This window comes from Ursus maritimus, unplaced genomic scaffold, assembly GCF_017311325.1.
Source record: "Ursus maritimus isolate PB19 unplaced genomic scaffold, ASM1731132v1 scaffold_7, whole genome shotgun sequence".
Classification (NCBI taxonomy): Eukaryota; Metazoa; Chordata; class Mammalia; order Carnivora; family Ursidae; genus Ursus; species Ursus maritimus.
Window position 1 is genome coordinate 55,854,225 of NW_024426885.1, and position 23,966 is coordinate 55,878,190.

A 23,966-nucleotide genomic window follows, 5' to 3' on the forward strand; every position below is an offset into this window, starting at 1 on the left:
CATTGGGTGTGGTGTAGCTGGAAGTCCTTAAAAGTACACGTGATTTCCCAGAGGCAGAGGGCTGGAAAGGGACCGAAAGGGTTATCTTAGTTGAGAGAGAAGCTACAAGGAAACACACTAGATCTGGGACCTGAAGACAGGCCCTGCTCTAAGCCCTTTCCACATACGAGCACATGTAATCCTTTGAGGATTGTACTGAGGAGGAAGCTGAGGATAGGGTTTAACCAGCGGACCTCTCCAGTCCAGGGCAGGCCTCCAGAACTCAGGCCACAGTGGGCTCCCATGGGGATGACCTTCTAGGGGAGAGTCCACACTCAGCCCCACCAATCCTGTCACTACCCGGCGGCCAGAGCCGGCTTGTTACACACGAGTCAGATCATATCACACCCCGCCCGCCCCTCCAAAGGCAACACCACCTATTAGGCGCGATTCCTTCCCTCCAGAAATGTAAGCCTGGCCTCAAAATCTCCTCAGGAGAAGCTTCTCTGATACGACCTCCTGGCGGCATCTCTTCTTCTGCGGTGTGTATGTGAAACAGAGAGAGGGCAAAACCCCACAATGGGCGTGTGAGGCAAGAGCCCCCAGAGGTCCAAGGCCCGGAGATAACGGGGCTCTAGAGACACCTGACCTCCTGCTTCAGGCCCCCAAAGAGGATAATCATTACCTGAGGGTGGCCACAAAGCACGAGGTTAGGGCCACTCGATGGCCCTCCCCAGGCAGGGGAGACCAAAGCCAGGGCTGCTCCCCACCTGGGCCCCGTGTCCTCTGGATGTTCTCCTCCTGGCTGTCCCAACCCTGTCTGCACTCGGCCATCTCCACACCGTCCTGGTGCAGTGACGCCAGCAAGGAAGTTCCGCGAGGGCAGGACTGGGTCTGATCAGCAGGGCAGCCAGGTGTTGCTGGCACACAGCAGGCTCTCAGTGTGTGTTGTGGACCAGACACAGTGGGAGCCAAACCTTACCTTATACAGTGTGGGGGTTAAGCTAACCTTGTACTCCAGAGTCCACATTTGTCAAAACGGGCTGATGTCCCCTCCACATGTTATGAGGATTGAGTAGGTTCGAACAGGAAGCCCTCTTGTAGGAAGTGTTCAAGGATTGCTAGCTGTTCATTAGCTGCCGGACCCTGGGCAAATCACCTCTCTGAGCCCTGGTTTTTGTTCCTGTAAAGTAGGAACGTTCCCTACCTCACAGAGTGGTTAGAAGACTGAGGGAATATTGTGTGCAGGGCCCTTAGCACATGGCTTGGAAAACGATGGGTAAGAAGTCAACCATCCACTGTGCTGGATTCTATTCTTTTGGGGTCTTGATAGTTGAGGGACCAACTGACTGGATATATTACTATTAGTAGTCCAGGGAGACTCTCTAGAAAAAAACAGAATTGCTCTGGGCATCCCTTGCTAGGAGCACATCGTGCGTGTCTGCTTTGCTCTGCCTTGGGTGAATTCTTCCACTGCCCGTGCCCCCCGGCCCCCACCCAACAGGGATGCCCCACAGCTCCCAGGTACAACATCCCCCAACATACTCTGGTGGTTAATTTTCCCAGAGCTGAGGCACCTTGTCGTTCTCTTTCCCCTGGAGAAATGGCTCAGAGAGTCTCCCTTTCCAGATTAGTGCCTGACCGGGAACTTTCAAAACGTGACCCTCAAAGAGGAACTAGTGGCTGTGTTTTAGACAGGCGGTGGTTAGTGAGGGAATATTCTGAGGCAGGACCTTTACCAGTTAGCAAATGCCAAACCAAACCAAAAACACCCTACTTGTTCTTTGTCTACAGGTCAAGTCCTGCCATATGATGACAAAAAGGCTTCAGTGACAATGGCCGAGTCGTGACCCTCTGCACCAGGACCCCAGAACGGAAAGGCGGCACCGCATGCCCTACCTCCCAGCTCCACAGAAGCCTCTACTTGGAGCAAGAGGGAGATCAAATGGAAGACCAAAGCGGGAAGTCGATTAGGCAACCACTCCTCCCTGGAGGCAGGCCTGTATTATCCTCACAGGACCCTGAACCCAGGACGGGATCCCCAGGTGGACAAGGATTTTCTCTCTTTTGTGTGTGTGTGCGACTTTATTCACACCCACAAAAAGCTAAAAATTTTTTTAAAAAGTGAAATTTTTTGATTACGCATTTACTCAAACCACTTTAGCTGAAAGGAACGAACTTACATGAAATCAAGATAAGAGGTCACGGTATTTGAACTTTCCCTTTGGTTGATAGTTTCTGGATCTGATGTGTTTCTTTTCCCCAGTCCTCTTCTTCTCCAATCAAACTACCTCTGGGCACCTGCAAACAAGACCTCAGCCTTGTCTACAAGCTGCCCACTGAGCCAGTAGCTGAACAAGTGCTTACTGAGCACCTGCTATGCGCTAGGTGTGGGGCCCTGGGGTGAGGCATGAACAAATCGAATCTGGCCCTCGAGAAGCTCTGTCTAGGCAGGACAAGTAAAGCCCTTTCAGCCACCCCCACCGCGCTCATGCCTCTCACGAACACTGGCGCACAGGTTTGGTTTTTATATTATAATGACGTTGCACAGTTAAATTTTAAGAATAACCTTCCCCGGTCCCTGCCCGTAATCTCACCGTCTTAGCACAACCATTTCCATTCGTCTTTCCTTCCAGCTCCTTACTACAACCTACACATCATACTTTTATAGCAGAAGCAATCACAACGTACTTACCAGATGATATTTCTGCACCATTTATATTTGTCTATATTCCTGCCTAGTCTTCATAACTGGCCTTTCCAAGAGCTACGCGCTATTCTACCCCGATGCCCGTGCCAGAGTTACACACTATTCCCCTACGGTTGGGCTTTCATGTTTTTGTGGGGTTTTTGGAGTTGCGGAGAGGGGCGCCGGGTTCTCTGACTTCGCAATCGCTGTGGAGCATCCGAGGTCCTGCGCTGACAGCATCAGGGCCAAGGAGCCACCAGCCAGCCGCAGTCCTCACAGAGCTTGCTCAAGGGCCCATGGGCCCTTCAAATCCTTAAAGGAACACCAGCAAACCGTTTCAATAAAATGCAAAGACCCCTTGGAGGACATACAGAGGGTATCATGCTGAAAAGCCCCACCAGAAGGGACCAGAGCCTGAGGGGCTCTGCATTTTCACAATGACCAAGGTGTTTGAGGAAGTCGCGGCTCCCGAGTTTCGGTCCCCAGCAGAGCCGAAAGCACCTCCACACAAAAGCTGTGTTTCCAAGTGGCGAGTCCTCTGATTTCACTGGCAACTGAGGGAAATCCCGCTGTATTTCAGAAGGAACTCCCTAAACCTGTGGACCGGCCAGGAAACCCCAGACCCCCTCCCACACATGGGAGAGGGAGTTCAGGCTCAAGCCCAGCATGGGGGCCTACTGCACGGGCTGGCCTATCTACAGACCTTTCTTCCTCTTCTCTACTTCTCACTCCAAGGGGCTGGGGAAGGAACCTGGAAGAAGACCCATGGCTTGGTGTCCCCACCGACTGACTTTCCTACTCTTCCCTTAGAAATAAACTTTCTAAGAACTTTCACTTTCACTTCTTCTACCCCACCAAGACTGCCTGTCCCATAAAATCCCATTCTCTGGTGCCCACCCTGCCCTTGCCACCAGAAACTGATGCCAAAGAGAAATCACTACGCCGGCCAGCTGGAAACCCCAGGCCTCGGCAACCTAGGGTTCTCTCTTTTTTTCTCAAGACCACTATGGAGTGGTGTGGGAGGAGGGATGGTTACTGGTCAAATTTGCCCTTCTGGAAGCTTCTGCACAGCAGAACTCCTTATGTTCTCCCCCTCCAGGGTTGGCTCCAAAGGCTCTCTCCGGTGCTTGGCAAATGTCAGGGGATCTGGCAGAGCACTTCTCACAGGGGATCATGCTGTATTGGGAAGGGCAGTTTCCTTGCCCCTACAAGGCCTTGCAGGCAGGCACAGATCCCGCAGCGACAGCTTGGTGTCAGTACCCTGGAACAGTGAACAAGGAGCCCTCTCTGGAAGCTTCACCCCTTCCCAGTCTTTGTGAGATAGAGGATCCCGGACAAGTCCCAGATCGTCAGGCGCTGGTGATGGAACGACAGGAGGACCCTCCCTGCCAGTAGGGGGCCACATACCAAGTACACTAGGCTCCTTGGTCCGGACTCCAGAACCAGTCTCAGACCCCCTGAATTAGGCCCCAGGAGTCTGTTCTTTTTTTTTGAAGTAGATTCAACACCCAGCATGGAGCCCAACCCGGGGCTTGAACTCATGACCCTGAGATCATGACCTGAGCTGAGATCAAGAGCCTGATGCTTAACTGATGGAGCCACCCCGGCGCCCCTGGAGTCTTTTTTATAAGCCCCCAGTGATCCTGATGTTAACCAAGGCTTGGGCCCAAGCCCTTCCTCATGGCAGCCAGGAGCTAAGGCCCTGGGACAGCTGTGCCTTGGCCACAGCAGCACGGGGTCCCGGGGAGGAGTAGGATTAGCACCAGAGCTCTTGGCTCTAGACCCCGTACTCCGTAGCCACCACCACCACCCCCGCCACCCCCCTCAGGCCGCCTCCCATATAGTACCCGTTGTTTCAGTCAGTCAGCAGTTCTCGTGGGAGCCCGGGCTTCCAAGCCCCCTTCCTCCAGCCTCCCGGTGCTCAAGCTTTGCTGCATATTGAATCACCTGGGAGCTTTACATGACACAGAAAGCCTTCGGTGGGTACAAGAAACATCCTCCGGTATCATTCCATCTCTACCGTAGCCCCTTTCTGCAGGCCCGCACCAGCTTCTGGCAGGTGGGTGAGAAGGGATTTCTGTGACTGTCTGATGATCGCTCCTTTTGCTCATTTTGCTCCGTCCACTGTATGAACTAGCTGCCTTTGTGGGATCTAAGCTTGAGCAGGACCGAAGACTCCAGGGGGGTGGAGGTAATGCGGAGTAAGCACCTCACTCTCCTAGGCCCTGAGTCAGGACAGGAGGCCTCGAGGTCAGACCAAGAAACAGTAGGTTGCCTGATCCAGAAGCAGTCGGGGGCATGCACTGCCCTCGGGGCGATCCGGTGCAACATGGGGCATTCCCTCCCCCTGAGCATGTCCCCACACACCAGGGGAAGGAGCTAACAGGGTGTTGGGGACCAAAATGGATCCGGGTCCCATGCTTCCAGACAAGGAAACAGAGGCTCAGAGAAATGAAGCCGCTTGCCGTCGGTTACACAGCAGGCAAAGAGAGAGCCAGAGTGTGAACCCTGCTCTGTCTCCCAAGACTGGGCCCTTTCAGTTTCTAAGTAGCCGAGCTCAGACTCGGATCCAAGCTTCCAGATCCCCGTGTGGTGCTCTTCCCCAGCAGCTGCTGTCGGACAATGTGCGAAGGTCTCCGAGCTCCTCATAAAAGTCACCACCAAGCTCTACTCAGGACAGGGGTGGGGACAGTGACGCCTACAAGTCAACGGCCCCCGGACCCCCATGCACCCTCCACCTCTCAGTCTCCCCAGCCCTGGGTCCAACTCTTCTTTTCTCAGTTGTCCCAAAAGCCTGGTCTGGGTATTTCTGGGCCAATGTGATTTTTTTTTTTTTAAAGAAATAGACCTTATTGTGACCTGAAATCAACCACCCCCCAGGAGAATCACACCCCCCAGAAAAGGCAGGAAAGTTTGGACTTCTAGTTACTCACCTGTCTCTGGCTCCTGTCCCAGTCTGTATCCTGGCCTGAGCTGCGATGCCAAGGACGGGAGCTGAGCAAGAGGTTGTGCGGAGTCCGGGGAAAGCTTGAGTCTTTTACATACAATGGGACTATCTTCAGGTCAGTGGACAGTCTGGTCCCACGGAAGGCTCACAGATTGCTTCTCAAGGTCTGCCTAACCCCGAAAGCACTTACATGCAGCCCGTCTGAGAGGTCACCCTGGGAGGGCAGGGCAGTCAGGCAAGGAATCCAAGGTCCTCGGCCCTTGTCAGGCCAGGGTTAACTTCTCGCATTTGTGACTTGGTCAAAAGAACACTGGAATTAAATGGAGGAGATGGGTTTATTTATCAGTCCATCAATCTATTCACTCCTTATTCATTCATTCATTCATTCATTCACTCGCTCACTCATTCAGTAACTATTTTGGGGGGCATCTGCTATGAGTCTATACTGCTATTTACTAGGAGGACAGTAATAAGACACCCCAAGGAGTTCAGTTACGGTTTTCTCAAAGGAGTCCATGCCCCTTAAAGTGTTCTTAACTTCTAAGGCCATTAGAGAAACCCCTTAAGACAATGATGAACTTTCCTCTCAGACAAATGACTAACAAGGGGCACCTGGGTGGCTCAGTCAGTGAAGCGTCTGCCTTCAGCTCGGGTCATGATCCCAGGGTCCTGGGGTCAAGCCCCGCATTGGGCTCCTTGCTCAGTGGGGTGTCTGCTTCTCCCTCTGCTGCTCTCCCTGCTTGTGCTCTCTCTCTTCTCACTCTCTCAAATAAATAAATAAAATCTTTTTTAAAATATTGTTTGTGTAATTTTAGGGGTCTCAATGAACCCCCAGGGTTACATCTCCCAGTCTGATGACTTCTTTCCCTGGGATCTGCCACCACTTCTCCTGGACACATTCTTTCCCTACTGTAGGCCTCAGTTTCACCATCTGTCACATGAATTCTCTGGACTCCCTTGGCCAAACGGTCCCTGAGGACCTCTCAAATCATAGAAGCACCCCCTACCCCCCCTCCCGCTCTTAGGGAGCTGGCAGCCGAAATGTGATCAAGAGGGAGGAGGAAAGCATGTGTGACCTTGGAAGTACCTGAGAGTTAATAGAAGGTGGAGGGCACGGACCTTTGTCCTGAAGAGAGATAGAAAGAAAGAAGGCTTCTGTCCCAGCCCACTGTATCTTTAACATAGTCTTCCCCTAGGACGAAGGTCACCTGGATGGGGCAATAGTTAAGTCCCGCTCGAAAGCTTAGGTGCTAAGATGACACCCAGAAGCCACTGCTTTAATCAGAGGAATTCCCAGGAGGATGAGGTCCCCAAATCCCTCATCCATTCACCAAGTAATTATTGAGGAATGCTCCGGCAAGACCAAGGTGAACAAGCCAGAGGAGGCCCCTGACCTCGTGGGTTTCCTTTCGGGTGGAGGGGACTGACCACTGACATGTAAACCAAGCGAGATCATTCTAAGGAGTCATAAATGAGTAGAGAATAGAGAGTAATGGGATAATCAAGGGGGGGGGGGGCTACTTGACATAAGGTCCACCCAAAAAGTGATGTTTGAAATTAGATCAGGATGATAAGAACAAACCAGCCAGGAGAAGATGAGGGGGGAGGGGGCGGGGGGGTGCTTTCCGGTCAGAGGGAGCTGCAAGGGAAAAGGTCCCGAGGTGGGAGTGAGCTCGGCAGACCAGTGACAGGCAGAGTGGGAGGCACTGGTGTCTGAGAGGCAGGGCGGCCTTATAGGCCAGGAGCTGGAAGGCACTGGAAGGTTTTTACAGAGAGGAGAGAACCGATGGCTTTAAGTGGATCCTCCTCCCCTTCCCCTCTGACCTCACTGCGTCCCTCCCTCCCCCTCATCCCCCCACACTGGCCTCCTTGCTTTTCTACAGACAGGACCACTCTTCTGGAACAGCTCTCCCCCAGACATCCACATGGCTCACTCCTCCCCTGCGCCAATGTTTGCGCAGACGCAGGCGCAGACGCAGACACAGACGCAGACGCAGAAGCAAATGATAGCCTCTCAATGAGGCCTTCACCTCCAAACTTAAAATCCTACCTCCTGGGGCGCCTGGTGGCTCAGTCACTTAAGCGTCTCCCTTCAACTCAGGTCATGATCCCAGGGTCCAGGGATGGAGCTCTGAGCCCCGCGTCCTCCTTGGCTCCCTGCTCAGCGGGGAGTCTGCTTCTTCCTCTCCCTCTGCCCCTCCCCCCTGCGCATGCTTGCACGAGCCCATGTGCTCGCTCTCTCTCACACTCTCCCTCTCTTAAATAAACAAATAAATAAAATCTTTAAAAATACACATCGTACCTCTTGCACCCACCACTCCCCCGCAACTTCCTTTCTTTGCCCTCTTCAGCGTACTCACCATTTTCTCACACGTGAAATAATCTGTGGATCATTTGTTTACCGGCTTGTCTCTCTGCGGAAAAGTCAGCTCCTAAGGGCAGGGATTTTTACGTGTTTGTTTCCTCCTGCTCCCCAGTACCCCAACAGCGCCCAACACTAGCAGGTGCTCCGTAACTATTTCTGGAATGAATGAAGCAGTTAGTTCAGTGGTTCGGACACAGGTGATGGTGGCTTGTAAAAGGACGGTGGCAGAGGAGACGGGGGCGAAGGGCAGCGAGAATTCTGGAAGGCTGAGCAAGTCTGGAGCTGGCTGGCCTGCAGCCCAAGCCCTTTTGCTATGGCCACATAGTAGGCCTGCAGAGCCACAAATGCCAGACCCCCGTCTCAGACCTGCACTTCGCCTCCCTCCTTCTTGCCTTTCGATTTCGCATCAACAGCTGAACTAGATCAGAGACAAAAAAACAACAAACTTATTTTTGAGATTATGTCTAGACCCCTAAATTCCTACAAAATGTCAATAAGAGGCACCTGGGTGGCTAGTTGGCTGAGGATCCAGCTCTTGGTTTGAGCCAGATCATGATCTCTGGGTCTGGGATCGAGCCCCACATTGGGCTCTGTGCTCAGTGGGGAGTCTGCTTGAGATTCTCTTGCCCTCTGCCCCTCCCCCCCAGCCACATGCTCTCTCCCTCTCCCTCTCTAAAATAAATACTTTTTTAAATGTAAATTTAAAAAAGCACCTGGGTGGCTCAGTCCATTAAGCGTCTGCCTTCAGCTCAGGTCATGATCCCGTGAATCTGGGATCGAGTCCCCGCTGGAGTCCCGGCGTGGGGCTCCCTACTGAGCAGGGAGCCTGCTTCTCCCTCTCCCTCTGCCTGCAGCTCCCCCTACTTGTGCTCTCTCTCTCTCTCTGTGTGTCAAATAAGTAACTAAAATCTCTTTTTAAAAATGTAAATAAGAACCTAACCTAAATTGACAACAGAACTTAGTATATTGTTTTCTTTTTTTTTTTTTTTTTTTTTGAGATATAGCGCCCATTCCATGATATCCACCCTTTTAAATTCAGTAGTTTTTTTGGTATATTCAGTACTATCTAATTCCAGAATATTTGCACCACTCCAAAAAGAAGCTTTATACCCGTTAGCAGTCACTCCCCATCCAGGCCCCCCACCGCAGCCCCTAGCAAGCACTCATCTACTTTCTGCCTCTATGGATTTGTCTGTTCTGGTCATGTCCATATAAATGAAATCAAACAATAAGGGGCCTTTTGCGGCTGGTTCGTCACCGAGCATGATGTTTCTGAAGTTTGCCCGGGGAGCGTGGGTCTGTGGCGGAAGGACATTGACCTCTATGCAGCTCATTTTGTTGCTCCCTCCATCCGAGGACGGACGTTTGAGTTGTTTCCGCTTTTTGGCTATATGGGGGTGCTGCTATGAGCATTCCGTACCAGCGCTTGCGTGGACTGTATTTCTGTTCTCTTCGGCACATACCGGGAGTGGAACCGCTGAGTCGCACGGTAACTCTGTGTGTCACTTTTTAAGGATCTGCAGACTGTTTTGTAAAGTTTCACCCCTGTTATCATCCTCGGGTTGCTGAGGTGGGGAGGAAGTGAGGTGACTCTCTCATGTTCACCAGGTACCGAATTCGGGGGGCGGGGGTTGCTGTTCATACAAAGCAATCCTTTGCTTCTCCAAGATGCGTTTCACTATTCATCAAAACTCCGAGTGCCCTGTGTGTGCCGGCCACTAGTCTAGGTGCTGGGGATGCGAGAGGTATCTGACAACAGGACAGACATGACCCCTGCCCTCTCGGCGTCGCAGTCTAGTGGGGAAAACAGACAGTGAGCCCCTAATTACAGTTTCGGCAGTGCAGTGGGGAATCCGAGAGAGGCTGTGCCTCAACTTATCCTGTCCTTTGTGCAGTAAGAGCCTGGGCTCGGAGCCAGCCAGCCAGCCAGCTGGGGTTTAAATCCCCACACCCCGCATGCTAGCCATGGACCCGGCAAATTCCCAATACCCCCTGCCTCCGTTTCCAATGTGGGAAACGGACCAAGTAATAGTATCTACTCTGAGGGTATCAGGTGGGTTCCGCGCATCAAAACCTATAATGCACTTTAAAGCTGGCCCTGGGAAGCCCCAAAGGAGTAGCAGCCGTCGACCTTGCTGTTAGACTGTCTACCCCTTACCCGGTCCCTCCAACTTGCACGGTTTCAACTGGCCCCACTTGTCCCACCCCGCGCACCCAGCCTTGGCCTGGCGGGACTCAAGGAGAATTCCCACGTGCTCTTTGCCACGACCTGCCTTTGTGGCTCAGCAGGTGAGATGCTCCACTTAGAACCCCTGACTGCCAGCGTCCTTGTTGTGCAGAGAAGGAGCTGCTTTTGATCTGTCTAAAACGTGTTGGCCAGAAAAACAAGCAGAGGCAAGGTCTCAGGGTGGGTGGTAGGGACTTGAGAGAGAACACGCTCTGGAGCCATGCAGACCCGGGTCATAAGCCTGGCTCTGCCACCTAGAGCCGCCTGACCTGGGGCAGGTTGCCGAGACCCTCGGAGCCCCTTGTGTCCTCTGTGAAATGCGGCCAGGGGCTGCTGCCTCTCCCCTTGGGGTGGGGGCGGTCAGCGGTGAGCTGCAGGAGCGCCTTGCAAGGGCACCGCCCCCCCTCCCCCAGCTTCTCCGTAGCAGGTGCAGCCCCGCGGGTCGCATTCCAGCAGCGCCGCCAGGAGCCGGAGCCCCGGGGGCCCGCACGCCGTGCGGAGCCGCTCGTTACAGGAAGTACACAAGGTCAAAAGGAAAACGAGCTCTCAGAGATGTCCTCTGATCACTATCGTGTACGTTGGGTAGAATGGAACAGAACTCGCTTTGTGCTTTTCTCTTCTTCTTACCTCATAGATGCGTCTTTTGCTATTTTTATGAAGTGCAGACGGCAACAGAAAGTATTGGTGTAACCCCACCCAGTGAGTTATTAAGAAAGGCGCATGAGCCGGGGCTGTGCAATCCCCAGACTGCCAGGCCGCCTGGTCAGCCCACCAGCCAGAGAGACACTCTTCCTGAGCTGTGTACTCTTCCTGAGAAGGTTCCTGGGTTGGTTTTAGCACATTACTCAACAGATGACAGAGGGTAGTTAAAAATTCCTCCCGTTAAAAAATAAGCATAAAAATAAATTCCTCCCATTGCCTGGTGTCCTGCAAGGGTGACCACACATCAGCAGTGTGTGTCCTATATTTAATCACCAGAAATCTGTGAGGAATAGTGACATGGTGCCTTTGAAACGTGTCTTTTCAAGGGGGCTTCATTAAGGATGAGCTGTTTATTTGTATCAAAAGCAGTCTCGGAATTCGTCTATTGCAACGAGCGAGGATCCAAAAACATAAGTTGTGTGTATATATACGTATATATACACACTAAAAAATATATATATATATATTTTTTAAGATTTTGTTTATTCATTTATTTTGAGAGTGTGTGCAGGCATGTGGTGTGGAGGGGAGCTGGGGAGGGGCAGAGGGAGAGAGAGAATCCCAAGCAGACTCCCTGCTGAGCGCAGAGCCCCACTGGAGCAGATCCCACAACCTGGAGATCACGACCTGAGCCGAAACCAAGGGCCGGATGCTCAACTGACTGAGCCACCCAGGCACCCCTGTATATATATTATTTTATAAGTGGCTTCCCATTTTTTCCCATGGCAATTCAAAGAGGCAGCACCCATGTGGGGTGGGGTGTTGTCCCTGTAAGTCTCATGGTGGTATCTGAGCTTCTTGGGGTGTCAAAAAGAGGCCCTGGCAGCCCCAGCTCCATGTCCATTTTATATTCAGAGGTACTTATAAACGAGGAGAATTTTGCATGGAAGGAAATCCCAAATATAATTCTCGACTCAGAGAAATCTCCCACTTTGGTAGGGGTGGACCTGAAATTCACATTTACTTAGCAACCCCCTGAGATAGAGTGAATGAATTGAACAAACAAGGTCAAGTGGGTGTGCTGGGCGGGATGTGGCGGGGGGGGGGGGGGGGGGGGGGGGGGTGGTCCTTAATGATTTAAGAAAACTTAAGAGAACAAACTCTTCTAAGACCCCAGTTTAGTCAAGGCACATGCTAATTATAAACCATTCTTATCTAGATTCCCTTCTTCAAATATTCTCTCAGACTCCTCACTAATCTGTATTTTGCCCCAAACTGGTCAAAATAGACCCTGAAATAAAAGATTGATTGGAGGCAGGAAAAGGGACTTGGCTTCCCTTTGGTGGTGGCTTGAATTGGGCAATACCGAAGAAAAGGAAAGAAGGAAGAGAGAAAACAGAGAAGAGGAATACTCTGGTCCACACTGATCTGATGTTAAAGGGAAACCAGTCAGCCCCCGAGAGTGAAAGCTGGGGACCGAATTGTGGAATCCATGCTCTGCTGAGCCTTGCCCACACCAGACACCCCAGGGCTTTGCCCCCATACTTTCTGACTCAGTAACCAAAGGGAAACAGAGTACTGACAGGCACACTGACTCAGATAACCCAGGGCCTCAGGCACAGCTCTCTCAAAGCCCAACCTCAGATGCTTGCAGCCTGAATGGCTCTTGATCCCTCTGGAGACTTGGGTCTGCCCTGGCTCTCAGAGGCATTAGCTCACTAGAGGCACACACACACACACACACACACACACACACACCGCCTTTCCTCCCTATTTGCAGGTAGAGGCAGTTGCGAGATTGTGGGTCATTCTCTACTTAGTTCTAGTAGGTTCTTTTTGTCACCAGCAGCTTCTCCACCATTGCCGAGAGGTATCTGGGGAGAGGGGTCTGTCCTGGGCAGGTCAACTCATGCCGGGAAGACACCACTTCCAGGCAGCCTGGATGCAAAAGCCTTCGGCCTCCTTTCCTTTCAGATTTCAGTGAGGGCGAACACTCTGGGTTTCTGTGGTTTGGTTCTTTTTTTTTCCTTAAAGATTTTATTTATTTATTTGACTGAGAGAGAGAGAGCACGCACAAGCACGAGCAGGAGGAGCGGCAGGCAGAGGGAGAGGGACAAGCAGACTCCCCACTGAGCAGGGAGCCTGATGCAGGGCTCAGTCCCAGGACCATGACCTGAGCCAAAGACAGATGCTTCACCGACTGAGCCGCCCAGGCTCCCCTCTGTGGTTTGGTTCTTGTTAAAATCCTGAGCCTTCTCTCTGCTTGAGGAGGAAGGGCTTGAATACAGAAGAGGCTAGAAACCTCTGTAACATCCCCAGGTTATGCCTCAGGGAGAAAACGTGTTCTTTTGCAGTAGAATCAAGAATCGAGAGGGAGGGTGAGAACTGGGGAGGATTTGAGGTCTCTGCCGCCTTCGGTTACCTGTGGTATCCTGTGTTTATTTCTACCAATTAGTGTCCCCGGTCTGGGGTGGAACCGGAAGCGTGGCCTACCCTCCGTCCCACTTCCTGCTCTCCAAGGTTGCTGCTGACAGGGAGGAGAGAGGGCATCAGACTAAGCCAGCAGGGACCTGGGGGCCTGACTCTGCCACCAGCTGTGCGATGGGTCATGGGAGATTCATCGCACACTTCTAGCTTTATTTTTTTTCTCCCCCTCTACCGTTAGGGTGAGAACCTCTGAAATGGTGTGGAGAATTTTAATGATACACATGCATTCTCCTGGAGAAGAGTCTAGTTCCCTGACCTTGGAGGATAAAAGGTCATGTCTAAGGACCGTGTTCTCTGACTCTGGGCCCTATAGGGGCCATTTCCTGGGCTAGCCCTTTGTTGGGGTTTTATGCGGCTCTTACCTCAGTGACTTCCCGCTCAGATGTCTGCCCAGAGCCCTCTGATCCCCCTCCAGGACTCCTGCCACCCACAACTACTATTCCTTTTGTTTAACAAAGACTTGTTTAAGGCTGCTGAGCCAGTAGGTCAAGTACCCCCAGAGTGACACTGCCACCTCTCACCAGCTGGTCACCAGCAGGCGTGTCTGCGGGGCTGGGAGTGGGCCCCAAGGACACTGTCGGGCGCTGGGCAGCTAACACCCTAGTCTTTGCTCCACCCAAGACAGTCCTCCTCATGCAGGGAGAAGGTTCAAGACCCAAACCACAGTGACCCAGAGTGTTCGCCCTCGCCGAAATCTGAAAGGAAAGTAGGCCAAAGGCTTTTGCATCCAGGCTGCCTGGAAGAGGTGTCTTCCCGGCATGAGCTGATCCGCCCAGGAAGTGGGTCCAGACTCCTCTCCCCAGCGCTTCCCTGTGCTCCTACTTCTTGTCTCCTCTCAGCAGACTCAGCCCACTGAGCAAGCCACCCATAGCCCAGGAGCCGGCGGGACAAGGTGGAAGCATCATTTAAAATGAACCCACTTGTTTCTGATTGGGTCTCCACACCGATACCAGCCCCAGCCCCAGCCCCAAACCTTCCTAAGGTTTTATCTGTTCTCTTCCTCCTCTGAGTTCTTAGCTCTGCCTCCCTGCCACCAAACTCTGAGCTCCCCCAGGGCAGGGACCATGGCTGGGTCGGGCTCGGATGCCCCTGCTGAATCGAAGAAGAGGTCTAACGGAGAGCGGACAGGAATCCACCGGCCTCCTGTTTCCTTCTCTGATAGCAGGGGCAGGGCAGGGGAGAAGGGCCAGGAGACAGAGAGGAGCTGGGACCTGGGGAAGTCTAAGGACACCTCCTCAGAATCCTATTTTAAAATACATAAAAGGGGGGGCTCCTGGGTGGCTCAGTTGGTGAAGCATCTGCCTTCGGCTCAGGTCATGATCCCAGGGTCCTGGGATCCAGCCCCAGTCGGGCTCCCTACACAGCGGGGAGTCGGCTTCTCCCTCTCCCTCTGCCCCTCCCCCCTGCCCATGCTCTCTCCCTCAAATAAATAAAGAAAACCTTTTTAAAAAATATACTAGATATATAGAATTTCAATAAAAACACTCCTATCGAATACCAGTAATCAAAATATTTTTAATTGTGATATAGGGATATATATGCCTCTTTATTAAAGCATTAAATAATAAAATCCAGGCACAAGTCTAATACTTGCCTTAATTTTGATGTGGGGGTGAAGTTAAATGATATTTCAAGATACCCACAATGACTATAAAGTGAGAAGAAAATGTCTGTGATTTCTCTGGGTGACAAAGTCAATGTGGTCCGACACCCACATCCATAGTGGAAGACAACGCCCTAGCTCAGTCAGAGACTGGCAGAAACTTCGGTGTGATTTATTCCCGGACCAAGCTCACACACTCCTTTAAATTCCATTTTGTACCTTCAGCGTTAAGCGTCCTCAGCCCGGATCCTTCCACAGCAGTGGGTCTCAACCCCTGGCAGGGGTCTCAGACCCGGCTGCACACCAGACCCCAGGAGGGCGACGCCCGGCTGCACCTGACCACCGGGACTGCATTCCCCGGGACGGGACCCTGGCAGCCCATTGTTGTGGGTTTGTTTGTTTGTTTTACATTTAATTTTATTTTATCTAAATTCAATTAATTTACATATAGTATATTATTAGTTTCAAAGGTAGAGGTCAGTGATTCATCAGTTGTGTATAACACTCAGTGCTCCTCATATCACGTGCCTTTCTTAATGCCCATCACCCAGTTACTCGATCCCCCAAACCCTCCCCTCCAGCAACCCTCAGTTTGTTTCCAGAGATTAAGAGTCTCTTGTGGTTTGTCTCCCTCTCTGGTTTCGTCTTGTTTTATATTTCCCTCCATTTCCCTATGATCCTCTGTTTTGTCTCTTAAATTCCACATATGAGTGAGATCATATGATAATTGTCTTTCTCTGATCGACTTATTTTGCTTAGCATAATACCCTCCAGTTCCATCCCTGCCGTTGCAAATGGCAATATGTCTTTCTTTTCGACAGCTGAGTAATATTCCATTGTATATATATTCCACATCTTCTTTATCCATTCATCTGTTGGTGGATGTCTGGGCTCTTTCCACAGTTTGGTTATTGTGGACATTACTGCTATGAACATTGGGGTGCAGGTGCCTGGCATCCTGTTTTGCTTTGTTTTGTTAATTCCCCAGATTCCACCATGCAGCCAGGGTGAAGAGCCACAGCTAGAAGAATAGAACTGGGGAAGTGAACCCCACTGGGTGAAAGAGCTGGGCAAGACAGCAAGCCTGAATTCTGCTCCCATGACTGGAGCATGGGCCTGGCTGTCCGCTCACTAACTCTTTACCTCCTGGGGGCTGGCCCAGGCCGTGTGTTGTGTTGGGCATAGAGAACACCATGGCGGCCATCCTAGACCCGCACTCCCCTCGACCTTGGGTTGCTGATGCTCTTTCTTGGTTGAGGCTTCCCTCCGAGCTGTCACGCCCTGCATGGTTGTGTCCACTCTCTCCTTAAGCTCCATATCCTGGTCTATCTACAGTCTCTCCCTACCTACCTCCCCCCTAGGCAATTACCTTGAACAATTCCAGGGGTAACACTTGCTTTGTGTTCTATGAAAATGGTACCCCCTGGAGTTGTGCAAGGAGGGAAACCACCCGCCCAGCTCTGCACCCAGCCTTCACCCAGCTCTATTCCCCACTGCGTCTCTGCTTCCTGCACCAAGCATCCTGGCATACTCTAGAGGTCCTCTAAAGAATTCCTTTCTGGAAGCATGTAGGTGGCTCAGTCGGTTAAGCATCTGCCTTCGGCTCAGCTCATGATCTCAGAGTCCTGGGATTGAGCCCGGAGTTGGGCTCCCTGCTCAGCAAGAAGTCTGCTTTTCCCACGTGCCGCCTCTCCCCGTTGGCTTGTGTTCTCTCTCTCTCTCAAATAAATAAATAAAATCTTAAAAAAAAAAAAAAAGAATTCCTTTCTGTTCTCTGCAACTCAGTTCCCGTGTCTGGGAAGACACAGAGGAGTAATCAATCATTCTGGACTCTCCCAGTTCCACATCTAAGATTCTTCTCCACAACACATTCACTTGTTTGTTCATTTCAGTTTGTAATATCTGAGTACCTACTATGTGCCAGTCTCTATTCCAGGTGCTTGGGCTTCTCAGGAAAGAAAGGGTACAAATCTTTGCCCTTGTGGAGGTTAGAACTGAGTAGGCTGGGGGTGGGGGCAGGGAAGACACTGAGCCGTACATGATGCTTCGGGAACTCACTGTGTGCTATGGGCGGCAGAAGTGGACAAAAGTGAAGAGGGCGGGCAATTGCCAGTGGGAGGCACTCCTCTTAATAAGGTAGTCAGGGGAGCTCACCCGAGAAGGGGACATCTGAGTGAAGACTTGGGGAAGGAGTGAGCCAGGTGGAGAGCCCCCCATGCAGGAGCCCAGGGGCTACTTGCCCCCTCTCAGACCAAAGCAGACACCAGGCTCAAACTCTGGAGAGACAGAGTGAAAAGTCTCAGGCCTATCGCTGCGGGAAACAAGGAAGAAATGGAAGAAGGGGTTTTAGGACCTTGAGCTTCAAAAGTAGCAAAGAAAAAACCCAATTCCGTCCTTATTGTCTGGAAAAGAAAATACGCCAACAGCACTGGATCACTTCGTCAAGAGCCAGGGATAACGAGCCTCCGCCCAGCCGAACAATGGGGAAGTGGGGCTGGAGGAAGTGAAACCCTTGAACTAGAAGCCTTGGAAGGCCCCTCCCCACTGCCACCCCCACCCAAGGCCAGCAGCTCCGGATGGAGAGGCCGGATGCCCTACCCCCAGCCCAGGCCTCTCCGCTTGGCCTGCGCCCTGGCACCTTGGGTGGGTGACCCACATCACTTGCGCCCTCCTTGTGTCCCTTGAACTCATCAAGCACTGTCCTAATTCACGGGCTTTGTGCCTGCTCTTGTGTCTGCCCTGAGTCTCCGACCCCACATGCTTCTGTAACTCCCTGTTGTGTTCTCGAGTGTTGTGTCAGAATGGTCTTCCCTGCCCATCCTGTCCTATCCAAAATAGCCCACCACCTCTACCACCCGCTCCCCTCTGTCCCACCACACACACTGCTTGCCACAACCCAACATTCTATTATATACCGATGTATTGATCGTCTAGGTCCATCACTAGAAAGTGAGTTCCATGGGGGCAAAGACTGTGTCATATTCATCACTGTGTCCCTAGAGTCTAGATCAGTGCCTGGCATACACGCAGCACTCTGCTCTGCCCTTCCTAGAGTTAGGAGATGCTGTGCAAACTACCCAAGAACTAACCCGATTCTTTGGAAATACTTTCTTCACAAAAGATACCCACCAACTGCACTGGATTGAAGAGTGTCCCCCCAAACTTCACGTCCACTGAAATGTCAGAATGTGACCTTGCCTGAAAATAGGGTCTTTGCAGATGTAATCAAGTTCAAATAAGGTCATCCTGGATTTGGGTGAGCCCTACTCCAGCTGTCCCTGTAAGAAGAGGAAATTTTAGACACAGAGGGAAGAAGAGGTGAGAGAGAGGGAGAAGGCCATGTCTTCACGGTGGCAAAGATTGGAGTGATGTACCTACAAGCCCAAGATTGCCGGCCACCGCCAGAAGCTAGGGAAAGGGAAAAGAAGGATCCTCTCCCAGAGACTTCAAAGGGAGCATGGCCCTGCTGGCACCTGATTTCTGACTTGAGGTCTCTGGAACAGTGAAAGAATACATTCATTTTAGCAGCCGGCTCATGGACCTTTGTGAGAGCCACCCTGGGAAACAGATACACCAGTGTTACCTGGAGCTCTGATCTCGAAAGTGGCACTCCATTTGCTGGGTGCCCATCCCCGGAGGGACCCAGAAGCATTAGGCGTGGCCCCTGCCCTCAAGGAGCTTTCAGTCTAGTTTTGGGAAGACTCGCTTGCCATTCTCCCAACTGCTTCGTGCAAAAAGAGGAAGGGCTGGGCCTGCAACAAAGCATGCAGAGCTGTGAAGGGCTCCTGCTAGCTGACTGAGGGGAGAGGGCAGTGAGTCCCCGCCAACAGGACGTCATCACAGAGCAGCTCTGTCCGACAGATACATCGTGCCAGCCACATAGGTCATTTCAAATGTTCTAGCTGCATTTTAATTTTATTTATTAATTTTTTAAGTAGGCTCCACCCCCAGCGTGGAGCCCAAACAGGGCCTGAACTCACGACCCTGAGATCAAGACCTGAGCTGAGATCAAGGGGCAGCAGCTTAAACCACTGAGCCACCCAGGCCGCCCTCTAAACACAGTTTTAAAAAGCAGAAAGAAACAGGTAAAAGTAATTTTATTAGGATATTCTACTTCACCCCAAATATCCAACATATCTTTTAATATATAATCGATATAAAAATTACTAATGAGATTTTCCTTCTCTCGTACTCCGTGTTCAAAATCCGGGGTGCATTTTGCCCTTAGAACCCATCTTAATTCAGACCAGCCACCGTTCAAGTGCTCAGTGACCACAAGCGGCTAGAAGTTGCCACAGCAGCCAACGCAGTCATAGAAGCTTCCAGACTGACCAGCGTTGTTTCACGTGGGGCCCACGGACCCCTAGGACTTCGTGAATGCACTTTGGGAAGTCCACTCATGTCCCTGAAACCGTCAGCCAAAATTTGGGTGTATGCGCTCCTCTCCAGTCCCCCTCCCCCGCCGCTCGCCCCCGCCGCTCGCCCCCGCCCCTCGCCCCCTTAGCATTTCAAGGGGGCCCCAGCAGGTTAGGAAGCCCCGTAGTAGATGCAGACTGCAAGGCCCGAGCCGAGGCCGGCCCCTTCCTGCTGCAGCCCCGGAGCGTGCGGGCGGGGAGGGGGCATCAGCCCCGGCAGCGCGGCAGCCCCGGCCAGCGGGCACTCGGCCGCCTCGCCCCCGCCCCCGCCCCCGCGCCGGTGACGTCAGCAGCGGGGGGGCGCGGGCGGGAGCTGAAGTCAGCAAGCAGCAGTTTCCCCGGGCGTGTTGCGACACGTGTGACACACTGCTCTTCGCTCGTCCTAGTTCTCACACAAGTTTCCACGGAAAGAACGGCTTCCTCTTTCTTTGCTCTGGCCTCCCCTTCCTCCTCTGTCCCCGCCTGGCCTCCGGGAGGGAGGCTCCCTGTAGAAACCCTTCGCCCCCACCCCAGGCCGACCTACAAGGAAGGTTCTTTACGCTGAGGGTCGCCAAATCAGGATCAATAGGGGCGGGGGGGGGGGGGTAGAACACGGCGGTGCCTGGGCCACGGACCCATCAAGCCTGGGTGTCTGGGGAGAGGGTCCAGGGAGGGGTCCTGTGGGGGTGCTGAGTTGTGCCAGGACCACGGTTCCATTAGCTTTTGGCCTTGCTGCTTTCTCCTAAGGAGGGTGGCCTGGCCCAGTGAGGACCTGAGTTTTGAAGCCGGACTCCTGCCGCTGTCCAGCGCCGTGAATCTGGGCAGGCGTTTTCTCATCCCTCTGCCTCTCCATGTCCGTGTTTACATGCAGAATGAAGATACCATGAGCTTAAATCACCCACAGCTGTACGAGCCCTGCTCTCGGTCCTCCCATGCCAGCTTCCAGGGCTTCCAACTCACCCCCCCACCTCACCCCTGTCTCACCCCACTGACTTCCCACTCTTCCCCGTCCGACTGGGAAGTTTCTTTCAAGCCCAGTGGCTTGAAGAAGAACCGAAATGTTTCAGACCCCAGCACATTTACAGTCAAGATACTTCCTCGAGTTCCTCCAAAGATGCCAAAATAAAGATAACCATACTTACTGTCCCCCAAAGGATGGAAAAAGAATATTCTTGTGACCAATGTCATAGCCTTGACATGATCCCAAACAGCACTACAGATTTCCCACAAAGCCAGGGTCTGGGATCCTACGATTTCCATCAACAGAAATGTTACCTTTGACCATCAGCCACACTTAGGGATGATTTCTTTTTGAAGGTCGATAAATTCCCAAGTTTCAGAAGGATCCCCTGAAGGGACTGACATGAGGAATAAGCATGGATTCCCCTCTTGCTGGGTGGATGATGGGGGAGCAGGGAACAGCTCTAGCAGGCTTGATCTCCTGGAACATCCTGACATCCCCACTCTCTCGCCCTTCCCCCCTTCGTGGACCTCCACTCCAAGCAGGCCAGGCTCCTCCTGGTGTCCAAGCACCGCTGGACTGTCCCAGACTGAGCCCCCATTACCGCCCATCCCTCTTTTCCTCTTTGTCCTATCTCAACCTCCAAGTCCCACCTCCTCCAGGAAGTTTCCAGGCTTCTCCAGCTCCCAAGTTTGTAGGCTCCCTCCTCAGACTTCCTAAAATCTGGATACCTGCACCTCCTCCTTGGCCTCTGTGCTGGAAACTAGAAGCCTGGATTCCCAAACAGGGCCAGTCGGGGGGGCCTTGCACAAAAGAAGTGCTCAACACGGTTTTACTCATCACTGCTCGATATGCTGCTTCAAGGGATAGAAATGAAAATTCAAATAACTTACGGCCTAGGCATAAATTATATCAGCCTAAGAACTGGGCCTGTATGACTCATGTTTACGTCCAGTCCTACTAAACTTGAAGTTGCAAAAGAGAGGAAACAAGGGTTACTACAAAACAGCCTAACCACAGTGTGCACTCATCTTGTTTGTTATCTGCGTGTGACGTTTTTGGTTTCAGAAACATAGACCTATTGCAAGATTGGTTCTCTGGGCCAGGAACAAGGTCTTCTCTATTAGATCAGCTGGGGGCAGGGAGGGGTGGGCCTCTACTAAGGGTTAGGACCTTTGTCACATTCAGAAACACTTTTCCATAAAAGGGCTTCCCTTCAGTAAAAGGAATCACAAAGTCAAGGAGGGAACATATTAAGAAGGGGAAAATCCTGCCCAGGGTGTGTTTTTCCTGAGTCATCAGTTTGTTTTACTTCATGGACACAGTGTTGAACTGTGTAATCGGTCTAGTTTCCCTTTTCTCATTGGCTGCTGGGAAGCTCAGCATCCATCCCATGACCTGCCGAAGTGAGGATGTCCATTTCTGTATTAGTCCTTGGGTGGCTCCATTTCATGTTCCCATATTCATTTTTTCCTCCATTTTTCTCATCAACCTGCTGAAATTTGCTTTAAGTGCTATTAGAATAAGGAGGAGGGTAAGAGAAGGGGAAGAAATCGTCCTTACCTTGAGGAATCAAGAATAAAGACATAAGTAACAATAATGAAAGTATTACAGAAGTTAACAGTTATGTAGCATGTATGCAAGGCATTATGGTATATATCATCTCAACTAACTTCCCAAACAGGCCCAGCAGGTAAGTATAGAACTATAATTTCCCCCAAAGTGTATCACGGATGAGGAAGGGGCAGCCGAGAGAGGTCAGAATCAGACCACTGGTGAAGGGTGTGACTGGGACCCAAGCCCAGGTCTGGGTGACGCCAAAGCTTGGGCTCGTAGGCCTCAAATCTACAAAATCACATGGAAGTGAGGAAGCCCTGCAGGGGTCACAGAGAGTCTGTGGAATTATGGGTTAGGGAGGCCGCTTTCGGCCAGGCGCTCTAAAAACCGCCAAAATCTTTGACTTTCACAGAGACTATCACGAGGTTCTCGGTACCTGGGTTGTAACAACAAATAGCTAAGAGCAAAAGAGGCCGTGGGTCCCCACTCCAAATGCTGCGCACGGCTCCCAGCCCCAGGCCTCGGGGGTGGCCCCGGACTGCCCAGCCCCTGAGCGCGAGGCCTGCGTCTTGTTCCTGTGGGCCCAGAGCCCCGCATGGTGCGTGGCCCAAAGTAGGCCCTCCTAATAGGTGTTAAACTAATAAACGAACAAACCAGCTCGCAGATGCTTCACCATCATTTTTGGCACCGTGCACGTGAAGAGAGCTACACCCGACCCCACACACATGTATTCTGATCACATACATGGCACAGACACACGCGCGTTCGGACCCCGCAGGTTCCTACAGAGGCCCCGCTATGGCCATGATAGCCGTGCTTTCATAAGTGCTGCACGGTTTTTCAAATTTCAGTGAAAAGGGAAAAAATAGTAAGCTGACCACTTTATAACCAGGGTAAAGTAGAAGATTCCAGGGGCCTAAGTAGGCAGTTCACACTTAGATGGCTAGGACATTGGATTCTGCCAGCAGAGAAACCTGGAGCCGATGCGGAATCAGTAAGACACGGGGTCGGCCCCTGGGGTGCCCCTCACTAGGCAAGGCCATGGGAGTTTCTGGACTTTTCAACGCCCCTCAGTTTTGCTCAGTTGAGGCCAAGATTACTCTTTTAGTCAATAAGAACTATCAGCAATTGGAGGGCAGAATGGGGTAGTGAGTAAACTCCAGGGCACAGGACCCCGGACTGGGCCTGCTCCCACCTCGGGCACTGAAGTAGTCAAGGCTCTCCAGCGAAACAAACCCCTTCCCCTGATGAACCTCAGTCCTTTCTTCTAAGACCTCAACTGATTAGTTGAGGCCCATGCACATGACAGAAGGTAATCTGCTTTCCTCAAAGTCTACTGATTTAAATATTAATCTCATCTGCCATCAACCGATTGTGTACCCCCAAAATTCAGATGTTGAAGCCCTAATCCCAGGGTGATGGTATAGGAGTATTAGGAGGTGGGGACTTCAGGAGGAGAGTGAATCGTGACAGTGGAGCCCTCGGGAATGGGGGCCCAAGAGCGGCTGGCTCTGAGGACGCAGTCGGAAAACGGCTGCCTGCAACCCGGGAGAGGCTTCTCACCGGAACCCAACCGCGCTGACACCCTCATCTCAGGCTTCCAGCCTCCAGAGCTTCGAGAGATCAGTTTCTATGTTCAGAAGCCCCCAGTCTGTACTACTGTGTTACAACAGCCCCAGCTGACGAAGGCATCATCTAAAAAATACCGTCCCACCAACGTCTACACTGGTCTTTGGCCAAACAACGGGGTGCCACAGCCTAGCCGAGCTGACGCATAAAGTCAGCCACCTCGGGCACTTACTAGCTTTGTGACTCGGGCCTCAGTGACTGTCAGGTCCGGCAGGGGCGCATACACGGGTGCTGTGCACAGTGCCCAGCACGTGGTGGTGGGGTCCGGTCCAAGCGGGACCCCGGCAGCGGCCTCAGGAAGGGGATCCAGGCCTCTGGACTCTGGTACGCGTGTCAGTGACAGCTGAGCCGCCTTCCCAACCGGGTACACGCCTCCTGGCGGGCTCGGGAGAAGAGAGCAGCACGGGGGCAGGGACACGTCCTCACGACTCACTCCTGGCAACACAGAAGCCACGGGTATGACTTGCCTCTCTCTACATGGCTGGA

At 52.2% G+C, this 23,966-nt stretch overlaps 1 long non-coding RNA gene across 1 annotated transcript; it reads right to left on the reverse strand.

Moving 5' to 3' along the window:
• Positions 1–23,966, reverse strand: LOC121101201. Its single transcript, XR_005833131.1, has 4 exons — positions 23,653–23,966; positions 7,976–8,136; positions 5,602–5,925; positions 1–61 (listed from the first exon to the last, which is right to left on the reverse strand). It is a non-coding gene; the product is annotated as an uncharacterized LOC121101201 (long non-coding RNA).